The sequence below is a fragment of the Mytilus galloprovincialis genome, chromosome 1, assembly GCF_965363235.1.
Source record: "Mytilus galloprovincialis chromosome 1, xbMytGall1.hap1.1, whole genome shotgun sequence".
Classification (NCBI taxonomy): domain Eukaryota; kingdom Metazoa; phylum Mollusca; class Bivalvia; order Mytilida; family Mytilidae; genus Mytilus; species Mytilus galloprovincialis.
Window position 1 is genome coordinate 84,738,113 of NC_134838.1, and position 20,880 is coordinate 84,758,992.

The window sequence follows — 20,880 nt, forward strand, 5'->3', positions numbered from 1 at the left end:
GTTTAATGACGTAAAAGTTGCAACATTGTATTCGAAGAATTATTTTTTACAACTTAAATAAAAAAGAGCTTCTTTTTATGGATATATTTGCTAGTTGAAAGTGTGCATATTGAAAAGGGAGTAAATCGCAATTCATTTATTTGCATCGATATTTCCTCTTTTTAAAATACAAATAAGTATAAATCAATACAAAATAAATGTGTAAATACAACATCATAATGTTATTGGTTTGAGTTTGTGTTGACTATCACCTTAATGGTCCTCTTGATTTGTTGAGTTTTGGAGAACGTATGTTGTTGACTGTAGATTCAAAATGACTCGCCAGTATATTTCTGCTTTCCCTTTTCACATATCACGATATGTCTTATAATTCTACTTTGACGTCTTAACTCTAAAGCCGTTGGATATGTACTGATTGTCATTTAAGGCTAGGAGAACATGGCTTACTATATTGGGTTGGTAAGCTTTAAGAAAAAGGCAATGTTAGTTTACATCAATTTCTAAAGCTAGGTTCACACTGTCGATCAGATCAACCCGATCAAGACAAATTACGTGATCGGGAGACTGGTCTGACTTAATCGACAAGCTGTTCGGGATAGTCTACCTTGCTCGTCATCGATCTGACTTTCTACCCGAGAGTTTTTGACATGTCAAAAACATTCGAGAAAGGATCGAGAAGCAAGTCACTCGAGAAGAGATCGAGCATGCGTCGAGTAGCGGTCGAATTGATCGGGAAAGGATCGTGTAGAGATCGAGTTTGGTCGGAATACAAAAATATTACCAATCAGTACTCGACCATTTCGACCTTTTCTCGACTAATGTCCGATCATTTCCAGATTAACTCGACATATGCCCGATTGCTTCCAGATCACTGCAACTTGTACATTTTTATTTTTATTATCCCAGACCAACTCGACCAATACCCGATACCTTCGCGACCACATACGCCCACTCTTCGATCACTACTCGGCCATACACGAGAACATATGACTGCTACACGATTCTCTAAAAGTGTGTGCAGATCTGATTAACTCTCATAACTTTGCTTCCGCAAAAATATATTGCCAACATTTTTTTAACTGTACAAAAATTCCTCAATGTACAGTACGTGTCTTTACTTTTGCAAGGAGAGGTAACATTTTAAAAGAGAGACAAAAGACACCAAAGGGACAATCAAACTCAAAGGTCGGAAACAAACCGACACAGCCATTGCGAAAAACGGTAACCGACGAGAAGACAAACAGCAGTCCACATAACATAGAAAACTAAAAACTTAGCAACACGTAACACAACAAAACCTGGTATGATCTCAGATGTTCCGGAAGAAAATCCTGCAATTTTGGCACTGGCGGATTTTTCAAATGTTAAAATAATTGTGCAATAATATTCATTGTTAGACTGCTGATGACTAAGTTATCTTTGAAAGTTGGTTAATAAGAACATCAAGATCATATTTTATCTGTTTTATGGGCTATTTTCTGATTTGTCTGTCCGTATTTTCCGTTTGTCCAGAAATGTTTGTAGCAAAAAAAAAAGAAGATGTGGTACAATTGCCAATGAGACAGCTCTTCACAGAACACCAAATGACACAGAAATTTCATACAAAAATGAGACGAAAGACAAATATTTTTTATTTTGTGCGAATTTCTTTCTAACAGTAACGACACAAACTGTTCAGCGAGTACAAGTTTTGATCATTTGTTTCTAACATATTTTTGCAAGTTTGCATAAACTTTGACAAACTGTACACTCGCTGCAAATACGTCTACAGTTTGTCGTTCGTCGTTTGTAAGTTCAAACGATGCATTTCTTTCTAACTTTAACATTAAATCAATTATCTAAACGTGTTCTTGCTTGTCATAAATCAAAACATTGTCTAAAATTACTCAAAATTTCAATCCCCTCTAACCAAACGATGCATTTGTTTCTACTTCTGTTGCGTTTAACAAACTATAACAAACGGTACACAACGTTTACCAAACGGTTAGAATAAAATGCACTCTTGATCTCTTGATAGATACATGTAAAGTTGTAAACTATTTTAGAAAAGGTATCACTCCAGGGGATTGAAATTCTATTTTGGGTCAAATTTTGGGGAAATATGTGACATCTTTGTCCTCTTTTTGCTATATTTTTTGGCAAATACATACAGGTTGTTGCCATACAGCAAAAAGAAAATAAATTTCTTCAACCATTCAACTACTGGATATCAAATCTGTGAAAAATACTGATTACATACTTATGCACATACATTTGACAAACAGTACGCTTTTATTTGTAAGAAAGCAAGGAAATGAGGATGGTAAAGTTTATGTTTATTGCTATCTAACATAAGTACTAATCCAGTGACAAATCTCATTTTGTGGTGTCATTTCCAAAAAAGAACAATAAAGCTACCATTACATATCAGAGTCAACTATGAGGAAGTTTTTATAAGCATTGGGTTACTCTTTATTGAGTTAGTGCAAGTCTCTGAAACTGCCCACACAGTGGTCGTCGTCTCAGCCACTGCCTCACCTAGATTTCTCGGCACCTGTTGATGTCTACACCATATTCGTCGTCTTCTATGCACTCTACAACTATTAACCTGTCTCTCTGAGCTCTTACCACCTTGCCCACACAAATCAAACTGCTTTATTTCTATGTAGATATTTCAATGTATGATTTTTACTCGGACCTTCTACTGAATATAACCAAATAAACGGAGAATGTGTCCATGGGACATCAATAATGCCCCAGCTAGCATATATAACATTATAAAAGGTCATGTTGGGACGGACGGACAAGGGTAACACGTAATGCCCACTACGAAGCGGCAGGGAATAAAATTAAATCGGACGTTTTTATACTAAAAATGTGCATACCCGACCAATTCCCGATTATCCCTACGACCCATATACGATCAGGTCGATCTGGTCTGGTCGAGATCAGGCTGAGATCGTGAATAGTTGATTTGGTCTAGCTAGTCGAGTAAAGATCGTGTAAAGATCGTGAATTGATCGGAATTATCAAATAAGTATTCATTTGTTGTTGTTGGGATGGAGTCGTGAGAGAGTCATTAAGGAGTCGTGAATGGTCGAGTTAAGGTCGTGTACAGTCGGATGGCGGTCGGGTAGAAGTCGTAAACAGGCCCGATCAAAAATTTGGTTGAGCTTGGTCGTGGAAATTTGGACAATCGGGATCATCGAGTTTATCTGATCGGCAGTTGGAACCTAACTTAATGTGCATTTATGATTAGGTCAATAAAGTTATAATAAAAGTCTCCCGATCACTTAATCTGTCTTGATCGAGATTGATCGAGTTGGTCTGATCGATAGTGTGTGATGGAGTCATTAAGGAGTCGTGAATGGTCGAGTTAAGGTCGTGTACAGTCGGATGGCGGTCGGGTAGAAGTCGTAAACAGGCCCGATCAAGATTTTGTTTAAGCTTTGTCGTAGAAATTTAGACAATCGGGATCATCCAGTTGATCTGATCGGCAGTGTGAACCTAGCTTTAGGCAGATTTAATTAGATAATCAAAATATCTGATCAATTTTGTGGAAGAATGCACAGGGTAGACAAAAAACTAGGGCAAAGCTCACAACACAACAGCACAGCAGTGTGACATGATTGTCAATTGAGACAACTATCTACCAATGTTCAAATAAAGAGGATGTAAGTAATTATAGGCAAATGTACGACCTTCAACAAAGAGAAAACTCCACTCCGTATAGTCGGTCATAAAAGACCCCGACATAAAAAAAAAAACAAATACGACAGACACGAACCAATGAAAACATCTGAACCACAACGCAAAAACACGATGAAACATAGTCCGAGATTACTCTGACGTCCAACGGCTGTTTTGCCAGACAAGCTGGGGCCCATGGAAGTCCGAGATTACTCTGACGTCCAACGGCTGTTTTGCCAGACAAGCTGGGGCCTTGGGACCCCATGGGCCCCAGGTTGTCTGGCAAAACAGCCGTTGGAAGTCCGAGATTACTCTGACGTCCAACGGCTGTTTTGCCAGACAAGCTGGGGCCTTGGGACCCCATGGGCCCCAGGTTGTCTGGCAAAACAGCCGTCGGACGTCTGAGTAATCTCGGACTAGATGTAACAATAAGTAGATGTGGTATGATTGCAAATGAGACAACTATCCACCAAATTTCAAATGAAGTTGATGTAAGCAAATATCAAAGACAGTTGGAAATGTGTGAATACGCTAACATGTACCTTTCACAAAGATCGTTTGGAAAATAAGTTAGATACCCCAATAAGTGTAGTATGATACATGATTATCTCACATTCATATGCATTTTTTCTAATTACGATTTTTCAGTGGTAAACGGGAGATAACTCAATTTAAACTATGATCAATCTACTCATTTCAAATGATATTATACGTCCGATATTTACGTTTAGTATAATTTTGTTTAAAATGTGTCGCTTTTCTTGAGTCCAAATACTTCTCTTTCAAACACTTAAACAGTGAACACATAATGATTTATTCATTATCATAGGAATTGCAAGATAGTACATAAACATTTTAGTAAAATTTGTAAAATAATTTGAGTTTGACAACAGAGGTAAAGAAAGTTAAAATTCTGGCTTTTTCAAATATACTCTTAAAATATATACATGTATCTGTAACACAAAACTATTAACATATTTTACGGACTGCGGTAAACTTATAAAAAATATGCATAAATTCATATCATGAATCGGCTTTTTGTTGATATGCCAACATACATGCATTATCACAATTGTGTTACAACAGTACGTAGCGACATATATATCACTTCAAAATTGAAAACCTGCCACAAGTAAAAAATGGTATGAGCTTTGTTCTTTGCTGAATGCCGTACGGTGACCTATAGTTGTTAATTTCTGTGTCATTTTGGTCTCTTGTGGAGAGTTGTCTCATTGGCAATCATACCACATCTTCTTTTTTATATATACATCATAGGTCAAGGTACGGTCATCAACACGGAGCCTAGGCTCACACCGAACATCAAGCTATAAAAGGCCCCAAAAATTACTAGTGTAATACCATTCCAACGGGAAAACCAACGGTCTAATCTATATAAAAAACGAGAAACGAGAAACACTTATGAACCATATAAATAGACGACAACCACTGACCATCAGATTCCTAACTTAGGACAGGTACAAACAATTGCAGTGGGATTAAACGTTTAAATGGTATCAAACCGTCTCCCTTTTCTGAAACAATATTGTGTTTATATGAGAACTCATATATATTTTTTTGTTTTCTTTATAACATCGTCCGTTAAATTTAGTCTCTAAGGCTTTTAACTAACGAATCACGGTGCTGTTTTCAAACCGTTTCGTAAATATATGTGAGCTCATGTGCTTTAATGAAAACTCGACTCTCTGAAAGCTTTATTTATGATAATTAACAAAAACATTTTTCACAAATAAAAATTGGTAAAGAAGTACAGCAACAAGAAAAAAAAAAAAAACACAGAAAAAGCAAAGTTTTGTTTTATTTGTTTCTTGGTACAGAGGAGTGTAAATGTAACAAAATAATTAGCAAAGCTTTTCCTCGGACACAAACAAAAACTGGTGCTATATTTATGAATAATTCTCCAAACAGAGGTGTACATTAACTGGTATGAAAGATTTTTGTGTGTCTAATTTTCTTTTATTGATATGAAGTCCTCTTTTTAAAATGCAATATGTACTACTTTGTGATTAAAAAAGTCGTAAAAGTCAGATACAGCACAAGAGATACAAAAGAAACGGGCTGGTATAGTATGTTTATGCACTCTATCGCCTAGGGCCTTGACGCGATAAAATTAGATGGTTACGGTTGTTACCAGCCCATTCTTTTGTTACCTTTGTTTTATATCTACTACTTATCATTTTAAAGTTTGTTGTTCTGCCTCCTACATTTATTTAGTAAACGTCCAGTCGGTCAACCGGAAATAATGTTTTGGGTGAATCTATGAGCCTTTCATATACTGTATAATTTAATCAAGTGCTTCTGATAATCACCGTCCAGCAATTCATGAGATCGACTTTAATTGCCGAGTTAAATAATTAGATTTTTAGTACGGATTTTACCTAAAGTTCATATAAATGTCAGACTTAAAAGATTATCTTCACAAAGAAGTACACTATCATATTTGATACTTAAAAAGAAGAAACCAAAAAATATGTAACGATCTTAATCTATAACTGTTACAGTATTTGAAAACGAGTTCGTGATCATTATCGCCGACTTTTGATATTAGTCTAGCGGGTGGGGTGGTGGAGGGGTGTGTGGTGGTGGTGGTTGTGATGGTATTGAGGTTACTGACTATCCTTGCAGGTATAACTGTGCGGACAGCACTTGCCAAATCATACCCTATTCTAATCAGAAAACATTGAAAACATACCCTGTTCTAGACACATTTATAAAATGTATACCTTGTTCTAGACAGAGACCTATATGATCTAAACTAGTTTAGAAATACATACCCTGTCACCAAATAATTCATTGATGTAAGCATAAAACATACTTGCGTCAATTTCCCGTATCCAAACTGTTGTTTTTAACTCGATTTCAAAAAATAAAACTCATTTCTGACCTTGTTCTTACCATTAGGACATGAAAAAGTGACCCTGTTCTAACCAGCAGGACAGGAAAAAGAGACCCTATTCTACTGTTCTAACTAGCAGGGCATGAAAAAGCGATTCTGTTTTGCGGCACACTCGTACCACTAACAATATAGGAAGTACCCACCCCACCCCCGGAATATTAGTGCATATGTTTTCAAATTCGGCACTGGAATGTTTTTAAAAGATACCAAACTACTTCCTTACACTGTGAATATTAAACAGAAAACAGCAATGACGACGGTTAGATTTTACAACTGGGGGTAGAAAAGTGATGGAGTAAAACAAGTGGACCGTCAGTTTTTTTTTAAATATTGCATAATTATGAACGTACTAAAAGCTGCAGATTGTCCCATGTTATAAACACACGACCTCATGGGCTTCATAAAAAGCAAGCTTTCGGTTGCCGAGTGTTACCTTTCCACGTCGTTTTTACTCTAGCGTCGTACTACAGTACATGATATATAAGGCATGAAGATGTTATTTTTACAGATCAGCTAAGTTATCTATAGTAAAGGATCCTACAAATTAATGTAAGATACAGTCACAGAAATAATTATATTTATAAGTAAATATATATACAAGTTGTAATGTTGTACAAATTATAGTTTGTAAAGTATTTTTGTACAAGTTATCAGTGGTTTATGAGCTTCTCAACACAAATAGTTGATGCAAGCATTCAGTCTTTTGTTTCGCATATTTCTGTCATATTTTCATAACTACATGATACAGAATTATACTGAGCATTGATACAAAAACATAACAAGACCACAAAGAAACTTTTTATGGATAATAATATGGTATAAGGAGAAAAATAAAATTAGAATTAAAACCATTAAGATTACCCCAATTCCAGGTTGAGGACAAGGATAATAACACTAAATGTTAGGTTGAAGTATATAAATTTGAATTTAAAACATCCAACAGGTACAATTAAGATGATAAACCTGTATCACTTGATACAAGAAGGTATGTGTCAAAATAAATATAACTTGTACAAAAACCCTGAACAAATTATAATTTGTACAAACTTACATCTTGTACACAACATATATATATTGTGGTGATACAAGTGTGGACACAGATGAGTGTGGATAATACAGTATGTTTGGATGTTTGACAGTGTCTTATGACAACAGGAGTTCTGTTTTTCCTGTATGGTTTTATTAACTGTGTTGCACGATGACAACCAATCTGAGCATTAGGAGTATAATTTATTTAATATTTAGTTTTTATGTTCAAGACGGGCATGGAAGAGACAGTAATTGCATTAGTTACTAAATGATTATGATAGAATATGTTTCACATCTTTGATTTTGGATACATTTTGTAGCTAGGAGAGCAACACATAATAGGTTCATTTTGTCATGTTTTGTTTTCCTAAATGGGAGATGATATTTGGATTTGAGAACGTGATATAAGGATCCTGTAATTCAGTGGTCGTCGTTTTTTTATGTGTTACATATTCGTTTTTCGTTAATTTTTTGTACATAAATAAGGTTGTTAGTTTTCTCGTTTGAATTGTTTTACATTGTCATTTCAGGGACTTTCATAGCTGATTATGTGGTATTGGCTTTGCTCATTGTTGATGGCCGTACGGTGACCTGTAGTTATTAATTGCTGTGTCATTCTGGTATCTTGTGGAGAATTGTCTCATTGGAAATTATACCACATCTTTTTTTATATGTATTTGCTTACAGTAACTATCTGTATGGTTCTATTTATATCACTTTGTGGTGGATCGTCAATATCATTAATTTAGTAAAATATTTTGTTAAAATGTCGAATTGTTCCTCAGCTTAGAATACATTTATTGGTTTTTAGTAATGACAATGCCTGACATGATGCTTGGGGCTAGATGAGTTAGGAAGTAAACTTCTGTGCTGATTTTTTTATCAATTCTTTGACATCCTGTCCAAAGCTGGTTGAAGCAAAAACAAAATTTGACCAATATGAAAATAAATTCACCAAAAGAACCTGTGTGAGCATGCTTCAAAGACTCATAACTGCTCCAAAAGTAATCTGATAGAATTTCAAGCATGTCAAGTGGATATTATTAACATCTACTTAATTAATATAAGTGATACATGTACCAATACAGTATTTGTTGTGGTATGAAAGTGTAGTAATTAACATTTACTGTAAAAATGTTAATTCACACAAATTAAGAAATAAACAAATGAATGAAAAATGTTGAACATGTACAATGAAATATAGTTTTAGAAATCAATTAGGCCAGATAGGCCTTATAATTTTTTTAAACATAATTGAAGGACCATTTACACTCAGGACCGAGTCATCAGTATGCAGTAAATATGTATTAAAACAACCTAGCATCATATTGCTACATGTAGTAGCGGGAGTAGCATTGTCGAGTAAATTTGTTCTTTTTTTTTTAAAATTTGGTCAATGGACATATCATGTTTGATTCAAATTGAAATAGAATGCTTTCATCTCCCTATTACTTACATTGAACATAGAGGTGATACTACTTTGACAAATCCTTGTATATGAGAGTTGTCTGTCAAATCTTTATTTCACAACAAATGAATTGCATAACAATGAACTGAGCTCAAAGCAAAGTACTTTAATAATACACTTTGACAAAGAGCTAAATCCAGTGATATACTTTGCACTACAGGTCCTTCATGAACATCCATCGACCAAAACCATATCTCAATAACATGCCATACTACATGGTTGGATCAGAAGTCCTGGAAAAGACATTATTATTGTTATCGTATTTTAAGTATATATGCACAGGTTAAAACTTTCTTGTGATATAATCATTCAGTTGCTAGCAACTATCAATTTGCTTCATGCACAAATTGATATAGGTTGAGTGCCCTCTGTTGGAAATAAGAACACATCTCCACCTAATTTTAGTCAACTGATGAAGAAACATTCAAAACTATAAAATGTTATCCAAGACTTGTCAGTGTCTATTTACCATTGCCACTGAATCAGTGATATATGTACTACACATAAAATTGAGAATGGAAATGGGGACATATATACATGTAAGACTAAAATTTTAAAGTACATATATACATGTACATCTTCATTCCCCAAGTCATTTTCAAATCTGACTTAATGATAAAATAAGATTCCATATATCTACAACCAATGAAAATCAAATATCCCTGTAATAGACTAGCATTGAAATCCCAGTTTTCTAAAATGGTAGCTAGCTATAGGTGGAACCTAAAACTAAAACAATTGAAACAATATATATCTTAAATATTTCAAATGCATGTACATGTAATAATATAAATTCTTTCAATTACATTCAGTTTGGTGTGGGTGGATGTTTGATTGTTGTAATGTTACAACCAGATGCTCAGCAGGGCGCATCTTTGTACGACCGCAGAGGTCGAGCCATGAACAGTTTTTTTTAGGTGGGAGGGGGGCAAGTATGGACACTACATTCAAGCTTCGATTTTGAAATAATGGGAATAATGTTACCTTTTCAATTTCATTTGAAAAGGCATGCAAAGTACAAATTCATATGACATACGAAAACAGATGATCTGCAATATACATGTTCATGTATGAGGGTAGAAATTGGGGTACCTTATTGACTTATTCTTGCCAAATGACGTTAACGGTAATTTCCAAACATGACGGCAAAATGTACACTTTTTTCAGACGATAAAAAAATCAGCTGAATTTGGCGAATCACGCTATTTGTTTTCCAAAAATTACAGTAATGATAATTGTTTGAGACATCTGACAAATCACCTTCAGGATATTTTGACGAACCACAGTTAACCAATTTGAAGCTAACGGTAGCCGAAAATGACTGTTTGACGCCTGACGGTAAAGGGCATTACCACCCTCATGTATGTATAGGTTATCAGCTTTTTCACACATATTAGCCAGTGAGCTGCAATGAACCTTTAATGGCGAGTGAGTGCAGCTAATGAGCTAAAGTAAATCAAACTGTGGCCTATGACAGTTTTTACAGACGAAAGCAAGCTTGATTACTCCTCACACACATGTATAGATTATCGGCTTTTCTACACATGAATATCGTAAAATATTTGCCAGTGAACCGCATTGAACATTTTTAGCGAGCAAGCCCAGCTAATATGAATCAAATTGTGTACTCAGTCAGAGTTGGTGATATTTTAAGGTATCTTTACAAAGAAAACCTGCAAATCTCAGTGGCGGATCCAGAACTTTTCATAAAGGGGTGGGAGGTGGGGGTGGCCTCTGACTGACCAAAGGGTTGCCCACTCCCGTCAAGCTTCGATGATTTCCTATATAATCAATTAAATTTTTCCCACCCCCTGGGTCTGTCTATGCATCTTTTTATCGTTCTGCGTAATAGTACTAATACTGTTTTTTTTTCGCCTCCCTTACTTGGCCCTAGACAGTTGATTATCTGTTTATCGTTCTATCACTGGCTTTGTTAGACTAGAGATTTCATGCGTACAAACCTGACCTCAAACTCATGTACCATAGAAGAAGAGACACATAATTTCACATTAAATCCTATAACATTACATCTAAAGATAATCATAATTCAAAAGTAAATTGTATTGTATAGTACACACTATACTTATATATAACAATAAATATATCAAACACAATTTATAATTGCCGATCGCCCACGAGACTTGAAGGACACCGGACTTTATTATAATCTATCATAACAAACATAATATTTTTCAATAATATATATATATATATACATATAAACAATGCTTTCAATACAAAACGAAAACATTGACTCCGTCATAAACGAACCCGCCGGCCAGGAAAAACCAACAACCAAGTTACCTTAGTCGATATGGAAACCTGTGTCCAAACCCTAATGCTCGGAAGATCGTCTCGAGAGGTGTACTTGGACAATACTGAAAATTAGCTTATTTTTACATTAACAAAATATCATCAAAATGTGTAATAGCAAACAAAAATACCAATATATAGTACAAAAAACAAGAAAAAATAAAACAATAATGAACCAACATTAAATCTGAACTTGACCAGTTCGAAGTTGGCGAGAGAATGGTCTGATAGGGAAATTAACCCGCCAAAAAATGACCATTCACGTGATACTACAATTAATATCACGTGTCCATACATATATTGAAAGAACCGTTAGTACAATAATTTTCCTCTATACTTCGAAACGCGGAAAATTATAAGTACACACTATACTTATATATAACAATAAATATATCAAACACAATTTATAATTGCCGATCGCCCACGAGACTAGAGAACTCAAAGAAAGGGCTGAAACGGATAGAAAAACATATCTATAAACCTAAATTCTTAGAAACTGAAATTCTATTATCAAACGAATCTGCAATGTACCCGTCTTTACTTAAATCAGATTTCCAACGTCCATGCCTCTTTATTCATCTCTCATTAACATCTGACTTGGCTGCAGCAGAAGCGCCACCTGAACGTAATGAGTGTAAACCTAAGTTAAGTTGTGGAGCAACCATTTTCAACCTTTTAACAATATTTTGCCTGGCTGCTGTAAAACTAAGCTTCTTATTTTTATAAATTAACTTAGCTATACCACCCGATCTAAATATGGGTCTGAAAACAAAATGATCAGAATCAACATCCAAACTAGATAAACCCAAATAACGCTTATACATCAAAAGGGGACATGCTTGAGAACTCCCTTTGGAAAGCAAAATTTCGTTGCCCTGTCTATATTGATCAGTTTTGCTATGCGACAAAAAGATAGACATGTATTCCTCATATATCTTAATATCCCTACAAATTAATGAACTTAATTCATCAAAACGTAAAAAACCTGCATAAGCTATAAGTATCATAGTTAAATCCCTAATCACTAATAAATCACTAGAATCCTGATATATAGAACATAGTTCTCTAAGCATAATGTTATCAACCGGGTCTTTTTTCACGACTGGTTTACCGTTCCGCCTTTTGCACGATTCTAATAGAAATTTTATGAATGAATTGCTTGTAGGGTCTATGTAACCGTTCAATTCGTGAGCCCATTTTATAGAATAAATCACGGACTGCAATACACTTGGTGAAGAATGTTTGTCAATAAGAAATGTTAAGTATAACCCTACATGTACTGGTTCGGCTGGTAAATCAGAAAAACCATGTTCATTAATGAATAACTTCCAACGATTAAATCCGGCGAAGTACTTCTTTGACGTATTTTCACTTTTCGAATCCACTATGTACAAAGCCATCTTTCCTGCCAAAGATCTCAACACATTGTTTTCTCCTACACCACTGCTCTCAACGACATTCTCAACGTTCTGTCTCAGTTTTAAACCTAAAAAACGCAAAAATCCTCATTAAAATCTGACAAATAAAGCAATTATACTAAATCTAAGAGGATTTTCACCAAAAATCCCATTTTTACTAGTACCCTTTACTAGGCAAATAAATAACCTCCTTTATAAAATCTCTAAATCCGCCGTCTTTATATAAAAGTGGCCAATAAGTAGCAGATTTCCACTCAGGAATAACCAACATGCATTTAGCCTTGTCCTTTATTATCTTGTTTATTGTCATGGCAACTAACGATGGAGGTGGCACTAACCAATTAGTATCACCTCCCCAAAACTGACTAAAAGCGTTTATTGCCTCAGTACCTGGGCACCAAATTCTCGAATTAAAACGAGAGCTCTGAGCGTTGTAATGAGTAGAAAATCTATCAACAGTAAAAGGACCAAAAGTACAACTCAGATCATGGAAAACGTTCTTTTCGATGCTCCAATCATCAGGATCCGTATGTCTACTTAAAAAATCAGCATGCTTATTCTCAGTTCTCGGTACCCAATTGGTTTGTAAACCTATATTCTTCTTCGAGCAAGAATTGAGAATATCTGTTACAACCTTCTGTAATTTGAATTTTTTGCTACCAACATTCAATATATGTGTCACATTCTTATTATCAGAATTTACTTTAACGGTCTTATTCTCAAGAAATGAATCATATGAGTTCAAAACTCTTCTAACCGTCTCTAATTCTCGCCAGGTAGAACTTTCAAATTGCTCACCCGCGAACCAATTTCCATAAATCTCATGATTTTCACTATGAAAATCCAAAACTGTGGAAAAATATCCACCAAAGCCTACATCTGAGGCATCACAAAATAACTCAATATCATACATGTCAGTTAAATTAACTGAACAAATATCAACACCTACAAGATGAAGTGTTCTGCAAGAGTTTTTCCAAAAACCAAGCTCATCAATAGCTTCTGTTATTCTAACAGGCGCGTTCCAACTAGCACGCGCTTGAACTCAATCATATAAAAATCTTGTGTTCCGTCTAACGATATCACCCAAAACGATTTGCATAGAAATCAGCTGACCAATAATACTAGCCAAAGTTCGAGCACTGAACAAAAGTACCCCTTTTCCAATCTCGCTTAAAATAAGACTCGCAGCTTTTTCTGCCTTGTCAATTCTCTCATCACTAACACAAATTTTGCCTATTTTTGTGTCCCAAACATAACCTAACCATTTAACATACTGTGAAGGGAACCAACTACAATTTTCATGTGCAATCAAAAATCCTAGAACTTCCAATTTTTGTTTAACCTCTTGACTGGTTTTAAGACACGAGCTTAAATCTCGATCACCACCTAAACCATCATCCAGAAACATGATGATTCTTTTGCCTTCAGATCTCAAGTGTTTGACAAATTCTCGTAGTACTTTTGAAAAAATGTACCCAGCAGTAGCTAAACCAAATGGCAGTACATTAAAAACAAAGTATCTAACTTTGCCTTCAAAGTCCCATGAAAATCCTAAAAAACTTCTATGTATTTGACAAATCTCAATATGATGATAAGCCGACTTAAGATCAAAGGAAAACAGAAAATCATCCTTCTGAAACATATCTCGGGCTACTTTTGTATCTTCATACTTAAATCTGAATTTGAACAAATGTATGTTTATGTGTCTACAATCTAGTACAAGTCTAGGTTTGCTCGATTTGTTGTATGCAACCGTTAAACGGTTAACTACCTGCGGAATCTTTTGTACCTCAGAAATACATTTTTTCTGTAAAAGATTGCTGATCTCATCTTGAACAAATTTCTTATTGTTTAATGACGATCTGTTGTTTTTAATAACAGCGTGTTGAGGCTCGGTTTTGAATGGTATTTTATAACCGTTTTCAATAACATCAATAATGTGTTTGTTTTCGGTAATCAATTTCCATTGACCTATATTGACCTTGAGTCTATCAACTGGCGAGACGCATTCATGCTGAACTGTTGTATTCATATCAATACACATCACCGTGTGAGTATTTTTAACAGTATTTACTTTTGTATTTACAGACTTATTGCTTGAATCACTGACTAGAGGCGCAAAGTGGCCTTGTATTACATTAATATTATCAAAAACTAAAATTTGAGAATAAGAATTACTTATCTTATTTTTCATGTCTGGACATTCGTCTACCCAATGACCCTTATTTCCACATTTGAAACATCTTCCAGGCTTAACGGATTTGGTTTCTTTCTCTGGATTTCTGCTATAAGGTGTTGGTCTTGGCTTGCCTTTCTTAACTTTTTCCGCCTTACTCTTTCTTTCTGCTCTAGACTGAGCCCTCATCTTCTTTTCGTCTTCTGAGTCGTCAGCGATGGGATTAGCTACGTACTCGCTGACGACTTTCCACCCAAGCTGGGAAGAGTCGGCCAGTTTTATAAGCTTTTGCCTTTCACGCACTAAGTCAATACCTTCAATAATCTTCATCTTCGCTGTCCGCACTGAATCAATTCCTAATTCTGGAGCTTCCAGGCTAGCTTTAGCTTCTTTCAGCTTGGTTAACACTTTCACCTCATGACGATACTGGTTTTCATTTCCTTTACGCTGAAAACTATAATTGTCAGTCATGGTTTCTTCAAGCTTGGCTGGGAAATCTCCTGCTGTGACTGTTGCAGATTTGATTGGAAAGATGAAAGCCTACTATCCATCACTGTAGTTATGCTGTTTAGAAGATCTTGCTGTGAAGAAGAAACTGCATTTTTCACCTCGCGTAGAATAACTGCCTTAATTGAATCGTCTAAATCGGTGTCCATCTTGACCAGTTCGAAGTTGGCGAGAGAATGGTCTGATAGGGAAATTAACCCGCCAAAAAATGACCATTCACGTGATACTACAATTAATATCACGTGTCCATACATATATTGAAAGAACCGTTAGTACAATAATTTTCCTCTATACTTCGAAACGCGGAAAATTATAATTATGTCAATGGACAAATTCCCGTGCAAATGTCATCAGTGGGATAGCCCATGGCAAAAACTAATTTTAGGTCTACATTTTGTATGTATCATTCACATTCCTATCAATTTACTCAGTTAAAATAAAATATCTGTGTTAACTATTCCTGCATTTGTATATTGGTTTTGAATTTAGTTAATTATCTATCAGAAAGAAGGATTTATTTATTGCAGAGCACATCTAGCAGCAATTCAACAAATCGGGAAATGTTAAGTTGGGACAAACTTCTATTTGGAAGCGTGATCTTTACATCCAGGCCACAGTAGTTCGACCAACCGGGGGATGTTTTTAGGGGCATAGGACTTATTGAACTGCAGGTTTTATAATATTTTAATTGAAATTGTAGAAAAATGGAATGTTGTTAGTACATACAAAACAGAAAATGGTGAATTCTTTTAGTAAAAGATAAATTGGATCGGGGTTCTGCATATTCACAACATTTGTTCAACTCTCCTAACTGATGCCATTTTTTGGTTTTTCTGTGACCTAAATGGTTCGCAAAAATTAATATTTTATTATATACACGTAGTATGCATGTAGTAACGAGCGTATAAAAATCAATAAATCAATAAATTCACCAACGGTTCATGCTAATTGATGCAAGTGTTTGTGAACAACATACTGGAAACAGAGAGATTAGGGCAGGCAAACAGACAAAGGCATACCATAATATCAATTTCTCTTGAACAGACATACATGTATGAAAACTGCAAAAAGGGGGCTTTAATCTTTGTCCTGCCTTTTTATTTTTCACTCTTTCCCAGTCCTGTATTTTTTTCTATTAATTTATTCTGACTTGGTGCTACATACATTGTCATCCTACTTTTTTTTTAACTTCAGTCATGTTCTGCATTTTTTTCCAATTTCATCCTGACAATCACTTTCAACCAGGTGCTCCGTAGGGCGAAGCTTTATACGACCACAGAAGTCACACTCTGAACTGTTGGGGCAAGTATGAACGCAACATTCAAGCTTGATACAGCTCTGAATTTGGATTGTGATTAAATAGTTGATACAACATATGTTTCTGACACAAAATGAATGTGGTCTAAGAACTTAAACTTAAAAAAAAAACCACTTTTAAATTGGAAATTTACCAATTAAGGTCCAATATCCAAAATCAAAATACATGTACATGGTTAGATTCAGCATATCAAAGAACTCCAGTAATTCAATTTTTGAAGAAATCTAATAAAGTTCAGTTTTTAACCCTTTAGACCTTAATGTAAACCAATTTAAAAAAAATATCAAGATTCTAAACACACGGTATAGATTCAGCATTTCAAGGAACACCAATAATTCAATTTGATTTCTATTCACTTATAAAAAGGTTATTGTGCGAAAACCAAGAAAAATGCTTATTTGGGCCCTACTTAGCCCCCAGTTCCTAAACTGTTCCAAATGAAACTCCCAAAATCAATCCAAACCTCCCTTAGGTGTTCATAAACCTTGTGTTAAAATTTCATAGATTTTTATTAACTTTTACTCAAATAATTGTGCGAAAACCAAGAAAAATGCTTATTTGGGCCCTTTTAGTTTTATGGCCCCAAATTCCTGAACTGTTCGGACCAAAACTCCAAAAATCAATCCTAATCTTCCTATTGTGGTTATTAACCTTGTGTTTGAATTTCATTTATTTCTATTAGTAATTATGCGCAAACCAAGAAAAACTGCACCCTTTTTTGGCCCCTAATTCCTAAACTATTGAGACCACAACCCCCAAAATCAATTCAAACCTTCCTTTAGTGTTATTGAACCTTCTGTTAAAAATTTATAGAAATCCATTTACTAAAACTAAATTAAGTTGTTGTCTGGAAACTAAATGCGTCTTCGGTCAACGACAACATCATACCATTTTTTTTTTGCGGTCGAATAAAATTGTCACATGACCAACAGAAAACCTTATGTCCAATGCATTATTGGAACTGATTTATGCAAATGACCCTAATTCAAGTCACCTTATCACTATTGTCGGTAGTCCAAATAATTGTGACATCTGGTAAGGCTATTTTAATTTTTTTTCTGGGACGCCTTCCTACGACGTCATAACGCTGAAACCATTTTTTCGTCTGGACTTTGAGAGCAAATTTTGGGGGGAACTTTGCGACCTTATTTTGACATGAAATTTTCATTGCTGGCTAGAAATTTTAACGTAGTTACACAGTCCTACCTTTTTTGTGCTTATTGGTGCAAAATATTTCCAGAAATATCTAATAGAAATGATAAAATAAGATACGATTCCATTTGAGTTGGACAAATATTTATTTTGCTATCATATTGAAAGCAAAATAAATATTTGCTCTCATAATTCAGACGTAAAAAATTGCTTCAGCGTTATGACGTTGTAAAAATTCAAATAGCCTTGCCAGACGTCATAATTAATATTGGACTATATTGTTAGCTGACCAGATAATCTGTCCCACTTTAACTATTGATGTCATACAACAATCCAGTTTCCATTGTGGCATCAGCTATTTTGTATTGTGACGTCAAAATTTTACAGGAACCTATATGATGTCCAGTAATGGCAGACAAATAGCAATAAGATGTTTAGGAAAACATGACATAAAACCTTCTTGTAAGAGTATGACTTTAAACAATTATAAAGGGAAATGACGAGAAAGGGGCCAAATTGAGTTCAAGGGGAGCAAATACTCTTTAATTTAGTATGCGGGTTTAAAAAAATAGAGGAAAAATTAGGAGGATTTTAAAGTCGAGTCATCTGTTTAGACTTATTATAAGTTAAATAATGGCTTATTTAGACTACGGTACCTTCTAATTCTATATAAAAAATCACAAATCAGAACACGAACAACGACATTATGTCTAATTTACTTCGACTACTGATCAGCTGATATGCAAACCTAAAAACAGACACAAAAATAACATAAAATAGTGATTGAAAGATTGATTGCACTTTGAATGTATAATTCAGACACGTGTTACAGTCCGATCTCAAATAATATATGACTTCAAGAACATTGGCTACATGGATATGAGTCCAACATTTTACAGAAAATTGCTCCCGATCATGACTACCATATCTCCTGTTTTGATGATAACAACATTGATATAGAAAATCACAATAGAAGAGGAAATGGAGGTGTTATAACTCTTTGGCCCAAAACTTTTTCACATAAAATAAAAAAAACTTGAAAAGAGGAAAGAATAGTGGTAATTGAAATATGTGCAGAGACTCATCAAGTATTACTTATTATCAACAATCATATGCCAACAAGGATGACAGGATCTGAACCTCAATATAGAGAGCATCTAGATAAAATCTCATCAATAATTTTATTATAGACAAGTATGATAACACTCATAGTATTATTGTAATTGGTGACCTAAATGGTTCATTAAGGTAGCACAATACAAAGATTTTTCATCCCCAATCAGACATCTTTAAACTGATGTAATTCCACTCATTCTTCTTTAAATTTTATAAATGCGGTACCAAAAGAAAGAAGAAAGATTAATCTTTCAAATTGTGATATTTTATTAATTTCATTATGACATAATTATTACATAATTAATTGTTATATATATATATGCAATTAGTTGCTATATTGTGATGTCCATACTTGAATGAATTTAGCTTCTTTGTTATTCATAGCATCCCAAAATATTTGATAGATTCTTGCACAACACAGTTTAAATATGCCGGTAATACAATATTAACAGATATTGCTAATCTTCTTAACAATATCATGCTGACAGGGACAATACCTGATATCTTTAAGACTGGCATTCTTACTCCTGTTCATAAAAAGGAAAAAAGATCCAACCTTAACAACAAACTACAGAGGAATTACAGTCACCTCTGCCTTGGGGAAAATTTTTGAATATGCATTATTAGAAAAAATGCCTGACCTGAATGCTAATCAGACGAAACTCCAATTTGGCTTTACTAAGGGTCTCCCACCAATCATGGCAGCTCTTATTGTTTCTGAAGGCATACTACATGCAAAACAACAAAATAAAAACCTATATCTAGCAACCCTTGGCAGTCAAAAGACCTTTGATGTAGTACATCATATGATCTTACTAGAAAAGTTATACTATGAAGTTCCAGCAGATGTTTGAAAAGTAATTCAAAATCTGTACTCAAATATGTCAACGGAAGTAAAATGGAATAAATCACATCAGTAAAAGATTTCCAATAAAACAGGGAGTCAGACAACGAGGTGTCTTATCCACTCATTTTTACAAGTCTTATATCAATGACTCACCAATAGAACTAGAAAAAAAGAGCCTTAGGACTATCAATAGGACTAGAATATTATGGCAGTCCATTATGTGCAGATGATATTGTACTGATGTCAACAGACGAAACAGAGATTCAAGCAATGCTTGATATAGCATATAAATATTCCTGTGAAAACAGGTACAATATCCATCCTCAAAAAAGCACTCTTATAAAGACAGCAAGGACGAAGTCGAAAAATCAACCAGAAATTATCAAATTAGGAAATGAAGCAATACAAACTGATAACCAAGCAACACATTTAGGAATCATACGAGCAACTTAAAACTAATCAAGAATAAATATACAAGAACATACAAGTATTGCAAGAAAGACTCTGTATTCTCTAATTCTAGTGGGACTAAATTGGAAAGGAGGTCCTAACCCCAAAACAGCTTACAAGATCTATCGGGCTAACGTACTTCCAAGACTGCTATACGGACTTGAAATACTGCCTCTGAATTTGACACAAATAGGAGAATTAAGGCAATTCCACATCAAAACTATCAGATGCTTCCAATCCCTTCCAATAAGAACTCCAACAGCTGCTGTATATATGCTTATTGGCGCAATACCAATTGAAGCAGAACTTCACAAGAGACAACTTAGCCTGATATATTCTATCCTAGGCAGTGAAAACACCAAACTAAGAACTTTAATGGAAAGACAACTGATTGTTAACTCAGAAAATCCAGAAAGTTTCTTTCAATATTACACATGTTACAGTCTAATGTCAATTCACGAGCTAACAGAAAATCTTCCAACAAAATGTCAATGGAAAAA